Raw genomic sequence first — 18,843 nt, forward strand, 5'->3', positions numbered from 1 at the left:
TAATAATGCACATACTACTTCTATAAGATTTGTGTTTGAAATATAAACCAGTTGCTGGACAGGATTTCATTATCTATATTCAGTTTGATTACTATGGAGGGGTTGTGCGTGTTGGAGGGGGGTTAGAAGGATAAACTGACATCTAATTAGATTTCATTTTAAAGTCTAGATGCAGCAATTATGACTTCTGAATAAACGTGGTTGTTATTTAGCAGGGTAGCCTAAGCAATGCACGTAATTATAATAATTATTGTGTACCTAATGATATCTAATAGGAATCAACATAGCAAATAAAATGCCTGCAAAGTGTTTCGCAGGGTGGCCCCCGCTTTGTGGCAAACAAAATAACAGAAGGTTAATACACTGGCAGCTGATTGTTTTACAAGAACCCCAGGCACTGCTATAGCTGCTGAGATTAGCAGCATTAGGATTCGGTAGACCAAAAAACCATCCCCATCAACTGTGTTGGTCCTGATGTAAAACGGCTGTGTAGAAATTCAATTCAGTTTGCATTTACAGGCTAACCGATCTCACTTGCACTTTGCAGAACAAGATGCAAACTGAAGCACAGCAATCCTTGAAATGCGCACTTCTCTGAACTTTGCAATGCAGTTCGCCAGCCAAGTGATGTGCGCATAGAACTAGGGTGCATAGAAGAGTGCCTGTAGGTGCATGTAATAGGGAAAACAGCATACAAAGATAAATTGTATTAGGAGAATTTGTTTTGCAAAAATAAAATAAAAAATAAGCAAAATTGCATGCAAAAATTTACATATTAGGAGAAATTTGCACTAAAATGCTGATGGGCTTTTGTGAGGGTTTTTATAATATAAGATAAAAATGGCAAACTGATGTGCAAATTTGGAGAAAAAATGGGAAGAATGAGAAACCAAAATGGACTTATTTGCCCATCCCAGCTGAGTATTAATATGGTAAATCTGAATCCTCCTTTTATACTCTCCTTCTCATGGTATATACTAGTGTTTTCACCTAGGAGAGCATTTAGCTTTGGAAAATGGGGCCCCTTTTCATAGCAGATGCATAATTGAAAGCTAGCAAATCTAAGGGGGGTATTGTTTAATAAGATTTGGGGGTGCAGGTTGGGTGAGAGCTATAGTTCAGCAGTAGAACATCTGGTTTGCATGCAGAAGTTCCCCAGTTCAATCCTCAGCACCTCCACATAGGACTATGAAGGAAGCCCGGTCTGAAACCCTGGAGATTCTCTGCCATTCTGTGTAGATACTGACATAATCAGACCAAAGGTCTGACTCAGCTTCCTATGTCACTATGATATGTATTTTCTTTAAACACACACAAACAAAAATGGGGTATTTGGTTGTCTGGTAGAATCTCATCACTAGCCATGTTGCTCTGCCCTGTGCTTGCAATAGCTGAAGGATCCTGTTTTTGTAATTAAAGCACACAGCTGATATAGGTGATGTGCTATAGATTTTAAATAGCATGTGTTTGCAAAGGATGCACCATCTCCCCTCTCTCCCCTCAAAATCCATTGTGTTTTCAATTATCTTTCTCAAATAGACAAACCAGGGAGAGGCTAATCAAGTATTTTATCTTCAAAATGTTTTTAGTCAGGCCACCTTTAGAGAAGTTGAAAGGAAGCAGCAGAAAACTTTCAGCTGATTACAGTACCAAATTACAACACTATTATTATTATTATTGTTTATTATTATTATTATTATTATTATTATTATTATTATTATTATTATTGTTATTATTATTATTATTATTATTATTATTATTAAATGCTAGCCTTTGCCAACCTGGACACTATATCTGAGATTACTGGGAAGACAGATTAAGTGTTAGAGTACTCTGGAAATTGTAGGTCTGTGAAGGGAACAGGGGTCTCCTAACTACTCTTGACATCCTCAACTGACTACAGTTCCCAGGATCCTTTGGGAAAGCCATGTCTGATTAAAGTGCTGCTTTAAATGTATAGTGGAGACAGGGCTTTATTCATAGTGGATAAGGCTACTAGTCATGATGCAGATCAATAGCTACTGTCTGCAATGACTATATGCTACCTGTTGGATCAGAGATACCACGCGTCTGAATGCCATTTGCCAGATAGCAACAGGAGACTTTTGTCCTCATACTTGTGGGTTTCCCAGAGGTGTCTATTTAGCTTCTGTGAAAAACACAACACTGGGCAAGATAGGACTTTGGTTTGTTTACTCTAGTGGTAGCTAATGTGGTGGTCTCCAGCTATTGTTGGACTCCAACTCCCGTCAGTCCCTGATAGCTTGGCCAGTTGTCAGGGCTGATGGGAGTTGGAGTCCAACAACAGGTTGGTAACCCCGTTCTAGTTCAGTCCCAAGCACTCTGATTACTAGAAATGTTTGAAAATAGAGGACATCTTTACATTAGCAGCTCAAATTTGGGACACAAATTATTATTATTATTATTATTATTATTATTATTAATCATAACTTTCCTTCCAAAGAAGCCCAGGGTGGCAAACACACAAACAATAAAACTATGGAAACATCTTGAAAACAATTCCACAGCACACTGGGAACGATTTCTACTTCAAAGGTTTGTTAGAAGAGGAAGATCTTCTGTAGGTGCTGAGAAGACAACAGAGGTGGTGCCTATGTAATATTTTAATGGGAAGGAATTTCAAAGAGTGGGTGCTACAACATTAAGACCTGATTCCTGTACTGTGTGGAACAGACTTCCTCATAACGATGGTATCCTCAGGAAGCCCTCTCTTGCAGAGCACAGTGATCAATTGCGTATATAAGACATGAGATTATCTTTCAGCTATCCTGACCCCCAGCTGTATTGGTCTTCGTACACCCAAACCAGCACCTTGAACTTTACCCAATGCCAATGCCCAGCATTCAAGCTCAGAGCATGCCCAGCTGTACATGGGGTGGCAAGTTGGACCGTCAAAGTTCTCTTGCCTCTTCAGACTTAACTCAGGGGAGGAGGGAATTTCGGTTGCAGCCAAGAGTCTGTATCTGTGCATGCAGAATGCAAGTTTCATTTGCTAGTAAATAAATATAAAGCTGTTTATTCCACAGAACAGATCCCAGCAACACCTCTCTACAAAGGAAGCACGCCAACATCTGCATCAACATATGGTTGTGGAAATGTGGGAGGCAAGCACAGATAACAATCCTGAAATAAATCATGGCCCAGAATAGAGTTGGAGGCTATTAGATTCCCAACTGGAGGTGCAATTGTCATCTTGACAGCCATCAATCAAATGAATATTATTTTATGACCCTTGGAAATGCGGCAATGACTTTTTGATACCAGAGGCTCTGATGTTTTGCTATTTATTTTACTGAGGTTGGAGGGGGCCTATAAAATTCTGAAGCCACTTCAGCAAAAAGCATGTGTTTTTTAAAAAAAAAAAAAAATTAAATTAAAAAATCACAATGACAAATAGAATTCATCTTTAAGAAATTTGAGTCGAAAGCACGTGTTGAAATGGAGGCAGATTTTTTTTCTGCAGAGTGAAGACCTACAATTGACACATGCCAAATTTCAGGTCCATTTTGCCAGCTCTCTCTCCTATCCATCAATTAACACATTGCATCTATAAAACAGAGGCGTTTAATGTCCATTTGATATGCAAAGGAGTTGCCTCCATGCCTGTTACAAGCTGAATGCTTTGCCTTAAAGTCCATAGCGGTGAATTTTCACACATACTGTAAAAACAAGGGGTATATTTGTGAGTTATGTTATCAGCTGATCAAAATAAGCTCAACTGGCAGTGAAGAAAAAAATGTACCCTAAGGGTTCACAACAAAAGAAACATTATTGTGTGTTTTAAAGCTGTGCAGAACACCAGCCTCATTATATTAAGCATTAAGGCCTAGCCTAATGTTACCAAGCCATGGCTTGACCAAAGTTTTGGGAAGATTATGTTTTGGGTGGGAGAATTCTTATGCTTGCCATATTTCAAAAAGCAAAGTTGTTAAGGTTTTTATTATTAAATATTGTCTTTCTTTCTTTCTTTCTTTCTTTCTTTCTTTCTTTCTTTCTTATATCTTGCAAGTAGCAATAATTGAATAAGTTACGTTTCATCTTTCTGGGGCTGGCTAGGCACTAGACAGCTAGCGTATTCTGCACGGTTGGGCTGTTATGGGCTCCTTTCCAAAGGGTGAGATTTTAGATTTAAATTTAGATTTAGATTTTCAGAGTTGGAAGGGACCCTTAGGATCATCTCATCCAACCCCCTGCAATGCAGGAATCTTTCACGCAACACATGGGACTCAAACCCACAACCCTGAGATTAAGAGCCTCATGCTGAGCTATCCTGAGAGAGAGAGAGAGAGAGAGAGAGAGAGAGAGAGAGAGAGAGAGAGAGAGTGCTTAATGCACACACCCACACCCACACACCCACCCACCTCCCTGCTCAGAATTCCTTTCCCAACAAATGTGGAGCAATTCAACCCAACCTCAGAGTGAGACCCCAGCATTCTGTAGAAGAAATAGCAATGGCAAGTTCACATTTCCTTCACACAGATGGAAAGAGGCATTTCTTTTACCTGCCTTGGTTTGTTTGTTTTTTATAAAAATAAAATAAACTTAATATTTAGGGTTGCCATATTCCAAAAAGTGAAAACCAGGAAGACCCCAAAATTGTTGAGCCTTTTTAAAGAAAACCACCGAAATTGTTGAGATACTTATGTATTTTTTTTTGCACAATCCCCAGAGCCACCTTAAGCTACCCAAGCCTTGCTTTAGGCCCCTTCTGTGCAGACACCTGTGCCCATGAACTTCCCTTCCACCTTCCACCTTCCCAAAGCCTGCCTGGTTTTGAGAAGGCAGCCTAAGGGCTCTTGCAATGACATAGCTCAGTGCTATGCACCTGGAGAGGCTTTGCCAGGCTCGGGCAGGCAGTAGTTGTGTCCACACTCCCCACGTCTTTCTAAGTTCTCCACTGCACAGCTAGCAAAGGCCTTGCTCTTGGCAGGAGAGGAAGTGACCGCTTGCTTCCCCTTCCAGGGCACAGCTTTTTGTGCTCCCAAACCTCTGGACATATTGGCTTTAAAAAAAAATTCCCTCCCCGACGCTATTTTCGTCATTTGAATCCCGGACGTATCAGGGAAAATCTGGACATAGGGCAACCCTAGGAATAGTGACACTGTCAAATGTTGTTCATTGATGTGTCACAACATAGGATATAGGATATTTTGTTTTTAAATAAATGTTTGATGCTTTGTTGTGTTTTCATATATGTTGTAAGCCACACAGAGTGGCTGGGGAAACCCAGCAAAATGGGTAGGAAATAAATTTAAAAATTGTTGTTGTTGTTGTTGTTATGCTCATTGGTGAGAATGAAATTTAGTGCAAGATGGTGGTATATTGATCAAAAAGCCACCAGTCCGTAACAGGTATTGCAGTGCAAAAGGAACATTAGAAAACAGGACAGAAGCTCTAGCATTATAATCAGGCAAACAGCACAATATTCCCCACGTCTAGGTGCCTTCCTTATAAACCAGGAGGTCTAGGAGTGCTGTTGCTGTTACAAAGTGGCCACAAGACACTGTTGCAATTAAGTCATCCTCATTTGCTTTGCCATTGCACCTTCCTTTATGTTGCTGATGTAATCAAGACATGCTGTAGTAAACAAAAAGAAGAGATTTCACCATGTTCCTTGGTAACTTGTTAAGAATCACGGTTTGCTTGAGCACCGTTTATTTCGAGGAGACAGCTTTGACATCTTTACATGACAGAAGACAAGGGACTGAGTGGAATCAAAATTGCCCATGGATATGTTTTCAAACTGCAATTTGGAAACCCGGCAATTGTAACTTACAAATGTAGCAAGTGCTGGAAGACTTGTGCCTCTGATTTCTCAGCAGAATGTGTTTTCCCACTGAAAAAGGGTAGTTTGAATGGTGGTGTTTTTAAAAATTTGACTTCAGTCTTGAGGGTCAATTTCATGTCATTATATTGATAGGCTGCAATGAAACCCAGCCCAATACAATGGGAATTATTCTACTCAGCATCAAATTACAGCAGAAATATTGTGGCTGCAGGCACACCATACCTTTAAAGCACACACTCCTACAAAGAATCCCAGGAATTGTCATTTGTCAAGAGTGCTGGGAATTGTAGTCCTGTGAGGGTAAACTACAATTCCCAGGATTCTTGTATGAAGTAGGGAAATGAGATTTAAATGGATGGTACGTACTCAGCCTAAATCTTTTTTCGCTGGCAGGAAGAAGTGTTTTGCTTTGTTAAACAGACCATGAAAAACCAAGACTCTGTTTCAGCTACTTTGGTAAAGAATTACACTCTAATTGAAATCAATGAAATTTACTTGCAGTAGAACATATAGCCAAGTAATCATACTTAGGATGATGGCCTGAAATTTCAAATGCTTAAAAGTACAGGGACTTCATGAGGTGTACACATAGATACTCAAACCACATGAGATTGTTCCATTCATGTTGAAGGAGGCATCTGATTCAAAAGTGAGAAGTAGTATTGTGTAGTGTTCCTTGTTTAAATGAAGGAGGTGGTCAAAAGTTCTAGGAGTCCCTGTCTCAAATCTCATCCCTACCATGAACTTGCTAGGTAGTCATAGGCAAGTCACTATTTTTGCTGATGACCTAACTCCAACAGATGCACTGTGGCATGCCTTTAATAATGCTGACCCAACTCACAGAGTTGCTGTAAGGCTTACAAAAGGATAATGTAGGGATAGTCTACATGGTGCCCTCTGGATGTTGTTGGACTCCAACTCCCACCAGTCCAAGTCAGTGTGACTAGGGATGATGGGAGCTGTAGTCCAGCAACATCTGGAGGTACTATGTTAGCTACCCCTGGGATAATGTATGCAAAGCACCTGGGTTACTCTAGAGGCAGCCAGTATGATGATTTCTGGATGCTGTTGGACTATAAATTCCACTGGCGTCATCCAGCATGAGATGATGGGAGTTGTTGTCCAACAACATCTGAAGGGCACTGTGTCGGTTACCCTTCCTCTAAAGTACTATATAACTGTTTAAGCATCAGTACCTGATGATTATCACTCCACTGGCGCATGGCGCATGATGTGATACCAGAAGAGAGAAGCCAAATTTAGCATATGATGTCAAGTACATGAAGGATCTGCTTCCTCTCCTTACAAACATTGACCACCAAACAGAATCGATGCACTATGAATCTGCTGTTTTCGGAAGAGGTGTGGACAGTCTCTACTATATTCAAACTGTGAGGTCCATATCAAACCTTCCTTATGGAGAGAAGGCACCATAAACCATAGCTCAGGGATCACAGATAAGCTAAGAGCAATGGAAATACCCTTCTTTATTGCTTGGTGCTCACATTACATAGCATCAAGTGCTCAGCAAGTGGTGGATTCCACTATCCAATGGGGATCCAGCTAGTCAATGAATAGAAGTGCACATCAGCTGGGGTTTGCATATATAGTTAGATATTGTAACCTGCTATCAAAAAAACAACATCTTCATTGTGTTGTGTTGGTTTCCATTGCTTCCTATGCAATCCACATGACTGTGCCTCATGAAGACACAGAAATTCATAAAAGGAAGCTATGTGCACATCACATACATTATAATCACAACTGTCAGTAAAACTGAGCGCTCTTTGTTCCGCCTCTTGTAATAATAGCAATCTTAGAAAGAATCCTGTTAGGTGCATTGAGCTTGGAAACACCATCTGATTATTAAGTTATTTGGAAAAACCGACAGGCAACATATCTGGAAGGGGCAGTCAGTGACAGGTAGGAATATTTTTAATTAATTGATTAAAAAAATCATGACATTTATATCCAGACTTTTTTCCCCATAATAGAACTCAAGGCTTTACAAGCACTGACCAGACCCAGATTTATAAAGCTTTAGCAAAATGTGTGGGGATCAGACCATGTCCTGGGATGTCTGAGCGAGTTTGAGTATTTTTCTATTGCTCAATAGCTGTTCTTAAACTTTGGTGCAGGAAAATCAAAGATAAGCATATGGACCAAATCCCAAAAGGCACGCCTTTAAGAAAACAGCATTAGAAATTTCTTTTCTGCCTTCTTTGATTGTGTACAGGTCATTTGCCTATGGTTCTCCCAATAGTGGTCAGTGCAGGAGGCTGGGAGTACCTACCTGACCTCCCATCAGCAGCATGCTACACTATATATTTGTGAAAATGCAAACATGCATTGTATCTGTGAAAACAGGTTTGCAAAAGTGTATGTATTAAGCGAAACTGCATACAGAAATGTTAACATTAGGGTATTTCTGGTTTCTCTCCATTTCTCATGTTTGCAATTTTCAGATCAGCTCTCCACATCCCCTCATCAGTTTGTGATTCCCGCCCCCTTAAAAAGTCATTGTGCAAATACATTAGCATTTTAGTGCAATTATGCAGTGAATCAAATTCCCTAGGAGGATGCTAGATGGGAAGCCCCACCCTCAGGTGGCTGGATTAGGTCCTGGGTCTAGCAGCTGATGACCCATGGTTTTAATTTTGCCATTTCATATCCTTCCCTTCCCTTCCATCAATATCTACATCATACGGGAAACAATTTTTTGTTTTGTTTTTTGTTTAAAAAAAACACAAGATAAGGGATGTGGGTTTTTTGTGACAATATTGGCAGCTCATCACCGGGTACATAGAAAGTGCAGGTGGGGGGAAAGGTCAGAGGTCAAGTTTAGTTTGGCATGTCACTCAGCATCAATTGGACTCTTATCTTTTAACCTACTGAGGCTGGACATCAATGTCACAGAAAGAAAGATCTTGGGATAAACAGAGGAGGTTGCAAGGGCAGAAGGAAGAGAGGATGGGATTAATAGGGTAACATTTTAAGACACAGTCCAGAGTAAGGGAAGCATTCTTACACCCCATTGACTTAGATGGGGCTGAAATCTCTCCCAGTGACATTAGTAGGACTTGGAAGTGCTTAACTTTGGCATGAAATGGAACATCCTTTATTGCAGTTTGCAGTTGATTAGTAAACCATTCAAACAATCCAAGTTTGGGGAGAGGAATATAGGAAGCTGCCTTATACCTAGTCACATCTAGCACAGTATGGCCTATACTGACCAGTAGTAGCTCTCCAAGGTTCCACACAAGGGACATTCCCAGCCCTACCCTGAGATGTTGGGGAATGAAGCTGGGTCTCTTGGTATGCAAGGCAGATGCTATACCACTGTGCTACTGCCCTTTCCATGGCAGGATATTGCTGCTCTTGCTACACTCAAATAGCATGCAAAGCCCTTAGTTTTAGATCCATGGCTCTTGTTTCTTTAGACTTGCTTATACAGGCAACTCGCCACATACGCAGGGGTTATGGTCCAGCAAAATGCGTGTATGTGGGGAGCCCACTACAACACAGCTTCCCTCCCAATGGGCAGGGTGGTGTGGTGGGAGCAAGAGCTTCTGCAAGCTATTTTGGAACCATTGGAGTCTTTTTAAAACTTTATTTCTGGACTTTGGGCTCATTGGTGTCCACTTTAGGCTGTGGGAAGGGTCCCCCTCCATCTCTCTCCCACCATTTCAAGTTTGAATTTAATTATTTTGTTATTTCCCAGCACTGCACATATACGTGGTTGTGTGCAAACTGATCATGTGCTAAGTCAGGGGGATGCCTGTAACATACTAGGATCACTTCAAAGCAGGGTTGGGCAATCAGTGCAACTCTGATCATGCTTGACCACTGAGCAGGGTGTCTTGGGATGATGGAAGTTGGAGTAAAACAACACCAGGAGAGAAACAGGTTTCCTATATCTGCACGACAAAGAGCTCACCCCTTAACTTTCAATAGCCTTCCTACTAGCTGTAAGAGAGGAAGGGGTATTTGTCACCAGTCTTGATAATATGGGGGGAGAGATTCTAATGCATGCTAAAGGTTATGAGGGCAGAACTGTGAGCTTGGATTAATTAATCCAAATAATTAATTGGATTAATTAGCCACAAACTAATCTCGTCCTGCTCTTTGTTTGTACGGCAGAAGGACAGTGATGGTGGAGGAATTTGCTTTGGTTCGCATTTTAATGTGAACTTACCTAATTTGCTGTTCCTGAAACAACATGCAAACTGAAATGCATCTATCCTTTGAAATTTGTACTTTGCCAAATATTGTGATTTGGTTATCCAGCCAAAGCTTTGTAGAAAAGGGCACATATTAGGGTAATGTCTGCATATAAATGCAAAAAATTGTGAAAAGAAATGTTGAAAAATGCATTGCATCAGGGGGATATTGTTTATAAACAAGTGTGTCTTTCTCTGTGCTAAATGTACAGTAGATTGTTGCCACATTAAAGTCTTTTTAGGAGACTCTTTTTTTTTAACACGCTACAATGCTGCTGAATTTTTGCGAGAAAAGTTTTTTTAAAAAATAAAAAATCGCTAACCAATGTGGAAATCTGCCGAACTGAATTTGAGCTTGAAAATAATGAGAAACAGAGAGAGAGAAAAACTGACAGATTTGTGTATCTCTTCAAAGAGGTGGGTGGGCAGAAGCAAAGTAGTACTTCTCAGTGATGTCCAGCTTAGTAGGTTTTCTTCCTCAACAGGGGAATTTGGTTCTGTTTCGTCTTTCCTTGAAATACTTGGTGTAAACATTATTCTTTCAGAAGCAAATGAGCTTCCTTCCTTCCTTCCTTCCTTCCTTCCTTCCTTCCTTCCTTCCTTCCTTCCTCTCTCTCTCTCTCTCTCTCTCTCACACACACACACACACACACACGCACACACACACATTTATACACTGTCCTTTAGCAAAAATAAGGCTCTCAGAGTGGCTTACAAAAAACAGTTCTAAGATGGGTCCTGCCTTTCAGCTCACAATCTGAAAAGTCACAAGACACGAGGAAAAACATTTGGGAAGGAGGAGGGTAAAGCAAGTTTAAGCACAAGTTTTTTAAAAAGTTGCAGTTGCTGTCAGTGACGGTTCTGGATGTGTTGTCCTTGATAAAGAGCCCTCTGCCCTGCTGTGGTTTCCAGCAGCTGGTATTCAGTATCATTATTGCCTCCATCCATAAAGGTAGACCATCGTCCTCATGGCTAGCAGCTATAGATAGCTAGACCCTCCGTGAATTTGTCCAATCCTGTTTTAAAGCCACCTGGCTTGGTGGCTTCCTGCGGAAGAAAGTTCCATAGTTTAACTACGCATGAAAAAGTCCTTTCTCTTATCTGTTCCAAATACCATATTTTCGCCCTATAAGATGCAGCAGACCACAAGACGCACCTAGTTTTTGGAGGAGGAAAACAAGGAAAAAAATATCCTGAATCTCAGAAGCCAGAACAGCAAGAGGGATCGCTGCGCAGTGAAAGCAGCAATGCCTCTTGCTGTTCGGGCTTCTGGGATAGCTGCGCAGCCTGCATTCACTCCATAAGATGCACACACATTTCCCCTTACTTTTTAGGAGGGAAAAAGTGAGTCTCATAGAGCAAAAAATACGGTGTTTACACATCCAGCTTTCTTGACAAGTATTGAGGGCAGTCAGTGCAGAGGATACTGAGCCAGGTAGATGAATGCCCTGACTCAGTGCAAGGCAGCTTCTTATGCTTAAAAAAACCCCCCACAAATTAAATAAGTGAGATATAAACAACAACCACAATTCTAGCTGTGGTAAGCTGGATTTCATTTCCCTGGATTCAGTGCATCCCTGGGGACCAACTGAGGAAGGAAGGTGCTTTGCACATTTTCAGAGAGACACTGTACATTCTCCAAGGTGTTTATTTCTTCACCCTTGTCTCTGAATAAAAGTTCTGGAGCAGACTGATGATAGCAGTTGAAGCGCTGACAGTGTGGTGAGGGTGGGAGTTGTCATCATTCGATGACAGCTCAACCTCTTTCCTCCCCTTCCTCCCCTCCCCAGGGACTCGGGTGTTAATAAAATCAAACAAAATGGAAAATGGGCAAATTGTTGCAAGCTATGAACAGCTATATCGTGCCACGCCTCACTAGCTCCCAATACCACCTCATTCTTGCAACAGCTGAAGAAAAAGATGCAATTTCATCCTTTAGGCCGAATCGTATAAAGGGAGGCGAAAGGAGACAAGATATTGCAATCCAAAGGTCAGTAACCCTCTTTTCGCGTATAATTATAGCATTTCATTTATATCCTCTGGACGGCTCAGGTTGTGTTTTGGTAAATAAGTCTCCTTTAAAAAAATTTGATTTAAAATAAAATATCTCCCATAGCTAGTAACTCGAGACCTTTCATCTCAATTTCCCCATGCAGAAAATAAAACAATTTTGCAATGTATTATCTTGTGCACATTTTAAAATAATAATAATAATAATTAAGGAACCAGGTAACTTTTTGTGTGTGTTTTGTTCAGGTCACATCCTCTCTTGTTACTAAAGAATTCCATGGAGCAGTTGCCCAGCCTTGCTTTAAACAGCCGAGGCATTGTTAGGAGGTACTTGGGTTTCTGCAAGGAAGTTTCTAAAAGCTTAACCCATCCAGTTCAACATTCCACAATGGATTAAATTGAGATCTTTGGGGTTCCCCCCCACCACTGCCCTCCTTTTCCATGCTTTTGCTCAGCATACAGTTGGGGGAGGAATGATGTGAAAGCCTCAAAATTCAGGAAACCAGAAATTTGGGAAACAATAGAGTACTTATCAAATTTAAACTGACAGTCACTTGTCCAAGGCCACCCAGTAAGTTTCACGACGAAATATCTGCAACCCACGCCAAGCCCCTCGCAGCTGCAGAGGGACAGGCTTGTCTCGGACTTATTCAGGTAGGAATGAAGCTCTTGATTATTGAGAGCGGCATGGACAAGTTCCTCGTCCGTGGTGCCTAGGCAGGTTAGCAGAATCAGCATCCACCTAACTACTGGTGGTAGGCTCGAAAGCCACACCATCTCCACCATGGCCCACTACCTGAGGACCCCAGCCAGCACAGCATCCGGCTGAGCTGGCTTAACACTGGGGATTATGTGTATCTTAATGACCTGAACAGAGCGGAAGATTATGAGTCATGGGGTCATGGAAAGTGTGTGTATGAATTTAACAGTGCTTAGCTTATTTTTTGTTGTTGCTATTAATCTTGTTTTGTTTGTTTTTTGGTTTAACAGCATTTTATAGGTTGTAATTGTTTTTATTGATGATTTGTTAATTATTTTATATAATTTATACTGTATTATGTTTTATTGCATTATTGTTATTTGTTGTTTGTAAGCCATTTGGGGATTCATTTGAGTGAAAAGCGGCATAAAAATACACTAAATCGAATCAATCAAATCAAGCTACATGAGGTGCAGAAAAACAGTGAAATGGATCTCCCAGAATTTTTGTGGGTTTTTTTTGTTTTTGTTTTTTGGTTGATGTATAAGTGGCCGCCCTTGCACCTCCCAGTCTCATCATCATATTCTACCTGCCCCTTTTGCACCTCCCTTTTGTCTATAGGTTGGCAAAGAGGACATTAGCTGGTACTCCTCAATGCTCTATGTAAGAACCATGAACCTTGGTAAGTTGGATGTGAGATGGCAAGAATAAATATTGACCTCCTTGGCATCAGTGAACTAAAATGGACGGGAATGGGCGAATTCAGTTCGGATGACCATCATATCTACTACTGTGGGCAAGAATCCTGTAAAAGAAATGGAGTGGCCCTCATAGTCAACAAACGAGTGGCAAAAGCTGTACTGGGATGCAATCTCAAAAATGATAGAATGATCTCGATACGAATCCAAGGCAGACCTTTTAACATCACAGTAATCCAAGTTTATGCACCAACCAGTGGTGCTGAAGAAACTGAAATTGACCAATTCTATGAAGACTTACAACACCTTATAGAATTGACACCAAAGAAGGATGTTCTTCTCATTATAGGGGATTGGAATGCTAAAGTAGGGAGTCAAGAGATAAAAGGAACAACTGGCAAGTTTGGCCTCGGAGTTCAAAACGAAGCAGGCAAAGCTAATAGAGTTCTGCCAAGAGAACAAGCTGGTCATCACAAACACTCTTTTCCAACAACACAAGAGACGACTCTACACATGGACATCACCAGATGGGCAGCATCGAAATCAGATTGATTATATTCTCTGCAGTCAAAGATGGAGAAGCTTTATACAGTCAGCAAAAACAAGACCTGGAGCAGACTGTGGCTCGGATCATCAGCTTCTTATAGCAAAATTCAAGCTTAAACTGAAGAAAGTAGGAAAAACCACTGGGCCAGTAAGATACAATCTAAGTCAAATCCCTTATGAATACACAGTGGAAGTGAGGAACAGGTTTAAGGATTTAGATTTGGTGGACAGAGTGCCTGAAGAACTATGGATGGAGGCTCGCAACATTATACAGGAGGCAGCAACGAAAACCATCCCAATGAAAAGGAAATGCAAGAAAGCAAAGTGGCTGTCCAACGAGGCCTTACAAATAGCGGAGGAGGAGAAGGCAAGCAAAATGCGAGGGAGATAGTGAAAGATACAGGAAATTGAATGCAGATTTCCAAAAAATAGCAAGGAGAGACAAGAAGGCCTTCTTAAACGAGCAATGCAAAGAAATAGAGGAAAACAACAGAATGGGAAGAACCAGAGATCTGTTCAAGAAAATTGGAGATATGAAAGGGACATTTTGTACAAAGATTACCATAATAAAGGACAAAAGTGGTAAGGACCTAACAGAAGCAGAAGACATCAAGAAGAGGTGGCAAGAATACACAGAGGAATTATACCAGAAAGATATGGATGGCTCGTACACCCCAGGTAGTGTGGTTGCTGACCTTGAGCCAGACATCCTGGAGAGTGAAGTCAAATGGGCCTTAGAAAGCACTGCAAATAACAAGGCCAGTGGAAGTGATGGTATTCCAGCTGAACTACTTAAAATTTTAAAAGATGATGCTGTTAAGGTGCTACACTCAATATGCCAGCAAGTTTGGAAAACTCAGCAGTGGCCAGAGGATTGGAGAAGATCAGTCTACATCCCAATCCCAAAGAAGGGCAGTGCCAAAGAATGCTCCAACTACCGCACAATTGCACTCATTTCACACGCTAGCAAGGTTATGCTTAAAATTCTACAAGGAAGGCTCAAGCAGTATATGGACCGAGAACTCCCAGAATTGCAAGCTGGATTTAGAAGAGGCAGGTGAACCAGAGACTAAATTGCAAACATGCGCTGGATTATGGAGAAAGCTAGAGAGTTCCAGAAAGACATCTACTTCTGCTTCATTGACTATGCAAAAGCCTTTGACTGTGTCGACCACAGCAAACTATGGCAAGTTCTTAAAGAAATGGGAGTGCCTGATCACCTCATCTGTCTCCTGAGAAATCTCTATGTGGGACAAGAAGCTACAGTTAGAACTGGATATGGAACAACTGATTGGTTCAAAATTGGGAAAGGAGTACGGCAAGGCTGTATATTGTCTCCCTGCTTATTTAACTTATATGCAGAATTCATCATGCGAAAGGCTGGGCTGGATGAATCCCGAGCCGGAATTAAGATTGCCAGAAGAAATATCAACAACCTCAGATATGCAGATGACACAACCTTGATGGCAGAAAGTGAGGAGGAATTAAAGAACCTTTTAATAAGGGTGAAAGAGGAGAGCGCAAAATATGGTCTGAGGTTCAACATCCAAAAAACGAATATCATGGCCACTGGTCCCATCACCTCCTGGCAAATAGAAGGGGAAGAAATGGAGGCAGTGAGAGATTTTACTTTCTTGGGCTCCATGATCACTGCAGATGGTGACAGCAGTCACGAAATTAAAAGACGCCTGCTTCTTGGGAGAAAGGCGATGGCAAACCTAGACAGCATCTTAAAAAGCAGAGACATCACCTTGCCAACAAAGGTCCGTATAGTTAAAGCCATGGTTTTCCCAGTAGTGGTGTATGGAAGGGAGAGCTGGACCATAAAGAAGGCTGATCACCGAAGAATTGATGCTTTTGAATTATGGTGCTGGAGGAGACTCTTGAGAGTCCCATGGACTGCAAGAAGATCAAACGCATCCATTCTTAAGGAAATTAGCCCTGAGTGCTCACTGGAAGGACAGATCATGAAGCTGAGGCTCCAATACTTTAGCCACCTCATGAGAAGAGAAGACTCCCTGGAAAAGACCCTGATGTTGGGAAAGATGGAGGGCACAAGGAGAAGGGGACGACAGAGGACGAGATGGTTGGACAGTGTTCTCGAAGCTACAAACATGAGTCTGACCAAACTGCAGGAGACAGTGGAAGACAGGAGTGCCTGGCGTGCTTTGGTCCATGGGGTCACGAAGAGTCGGACACGACTAAATGACTAAACAACAACATGTTGGGCTGTCCTGCTATTGATAGGCATATTGTTTGCTCTCATTGAAAGTGATCTTACTCCATTCTTTTAATCTGGATGATTCCTCAGCTGTCACACTACATCCACACTTCCCAGTTCATCATTCTCCCACCCCTTCTCTGAGTCATAGCTACCATATCCCATGCCCAGTCCCAACTTCTGGCTTCCCTAGAATTCAGCTAAATGCTTATCATGTAAAACCTTAAGTGCTAATTGCTTAGTAATGAAAACTTTAATTGCTGGGAAATTAAACCTTTAATTGCTAAGTGGCTGGCAGAATGCCAGTCCATAACAACAAAGATTTTCTTTTTTTTTTCTTTTTAAGGAGAAAAAATGCCCTTTACTCAACATTATCCACACACCAGAGTGTGGAGACTTATAGTAGGAAAGGCGTTTTGAGGTTCTTGAAGATTGCAGAAGGAAACCATTCCAAAAGAACTCTGAAAAGGTTGTGGCTCGGTACTAAAGCTCATGCTTTTGCTCATAGAAGGTCGCAGGTTCTAGCTGAGGCAGGACTAGGAAAGTAGTGGGGTAGGCAAGACAGGTATTTCTTATCACTGCTCACTGTGGACCCCTGATCACAACTAAAGAATAATAATAATAATAATAATTTATTATTTGTACCCCGCCCATCTGGCTGGGTTTCCCCAGCCACTCTGGGCGGCTTCCATAGAAACAAAAAATACAGTAAAATATCACAGATTAAAAGCTTCCCTGAACAGGGCTGCCTTAAGATGCCTTCTAAATGTCAGGTAGTTATTTATCGCTTTGACATCTGATGGGAGGGCGTTCCACAGGGCGGGCGCCACTACCGAGAAGGCCCTCTGCCTGGTTCCCTGTAGCTTTGCTTCTCACAATGAGGGAACCGCCAGAAGGCCCTCGGCGCTGGACCTCAGCGTCCGGGCAGAACGATGGGGGTGGAGACGCTCCTTCAGGTATACTTGGCCGAAAGGTAAAGAATGGGCAACATATCTAAATGTTGAGCCTTTATTTCTCTGAATCTTCCCCAAAGGTCTGAAATGTGCTGGAATAATAGCTACACGATTGGCCGCTGTGAGAACAGGATGCTGGACTAGATGGGCCATTGCCCTAGTCCAGCAGGCTCTTTTTATATCTCTTTTGCCTACCCCAGGGGTTCTCAAATTTTATACCCCCAGGGTCTACATAAGATGACTGAAAATTCTGACACCCACCCGTCACAAAATAGGTAGTGCAGCAGCAGAACCAGCCATGGTGGCAGAAGGAGGCAAAGTTTGGCTTCATCAGCTGGAAAGCACTGACACCTCTTTCTACAGATATCTAAACCCCTTTGGGAAATGGGCCCAGTTCTTTGCCACAAGCAATTGCCTTGTAGCAGAGAGCCCCCAAAGTCAGCTTTTTTCAAGCTCTGTAAAGATTTGAGCTCTGAACATATTGCGACACCACCTTCCCATTTTAGGCAGAATTCGCTGATCCAGAAGCTCTAAGTGGAAGGTGAATTTTTATTTTATGGGCTGGATTCAAGTGAATACTTGAAGCAGCAAGGCAGCAAAATCTCCTTCCACTGTCCCTTCTAGGCTGTACATTTAATTAGATTTGTTAACCCTAATAAATATTAGCCCCAACCCAATCTAATTTGGACTGGATGAAAAGTGGGAAGGCGGTCACTGGATTGGTCCAGAACTGGTCAACCTAATAAGGGGTCGCCAGATTGGAGCCATGGGGCAAATTGGTGGGGATTGCACAGCTCCACCTCCAGCCATTGCTCTGGAAAGGGGTGGGTTTAACTATCAAGTTCTCTTCCCAGGGAACTCTGGGTATTGTAGCTCTGTGAGGAGGGGCCTCCTAACAACACTCAGCACTCTTAACTAGGGTTGCTATATGTTCGGGGAAACCCAAATGTCCTCTTTTGGGGGACCAACATCTCGATCTGGGCAGATTTCTTACATTTTAAAGAAAATGTCTGAGTTTGGGGGCTTGGGCTCAGGCAGCTCAGGCTCAGGTTCAGGCTGCTATGCGCACCGCGGTTGCTACCAGCATGGGGTGCATGGGCACTCTGCAGGCCGTGGCCGCTGCCAGCCCAAGCTGGGGGGAAAGGCATGCGAGCACGGTGGCTCTGGCTGTTCTCTTTTTTGCTCTTCAAGATATGGCAATCCTACTCTTAATGAAGTACTGCTCCCAGGATGCTTTGGGGAAAACCAGTACTGTTTAAAGTGGTATTTGGCACTGTGGGTTAAACCACAGAGCCTAGGACTTGCCGATCAGAAGGTCTGCGGTTCGAATTCCTGCAACGGAGTGAGCTCCTGTTGCTCGGTCTCAGCTCCTGCCAACCTAGCAGTTCAAAAGCACATCAAAGTGCAAGTAGATAAATAGGTACCACTCTGGTGGGAAAGTAAACGGCGTTTCCATGCGCTGCTCTGGTTTGCCAGAAGTGGCTTAGTCATGCTGGCCACATGACCCGGAAGCTGTACGCTGGCTCCCTCGGCCAATAAAGCGAGATGAGCGCCGCAACCCCAGAGTCGGCCATGACTGGACCTAATGGTCAGGGGTCCCTTTACCTTATAGTGCTTTAAATGCATGGTATGCAGGCAGCCACAGAGAGAGGGGCAGGGGAAAGAAAACAAGGCATGTGGAGTTTG

The sequence above is a fragment of the Podarcis pityusensis genome (genome assembly GCF_964106645.2).
Source record: "Podarcis pityusensis genome assembly, chromosome: 8".
Classification (NCBI taxonomy): domain Eukaryota; kingdom Metazoa; phylum Chordata; class Lepidosauria; order Squamata; family Lacertidae; genus Podarcis; species Podarcis pityusensis.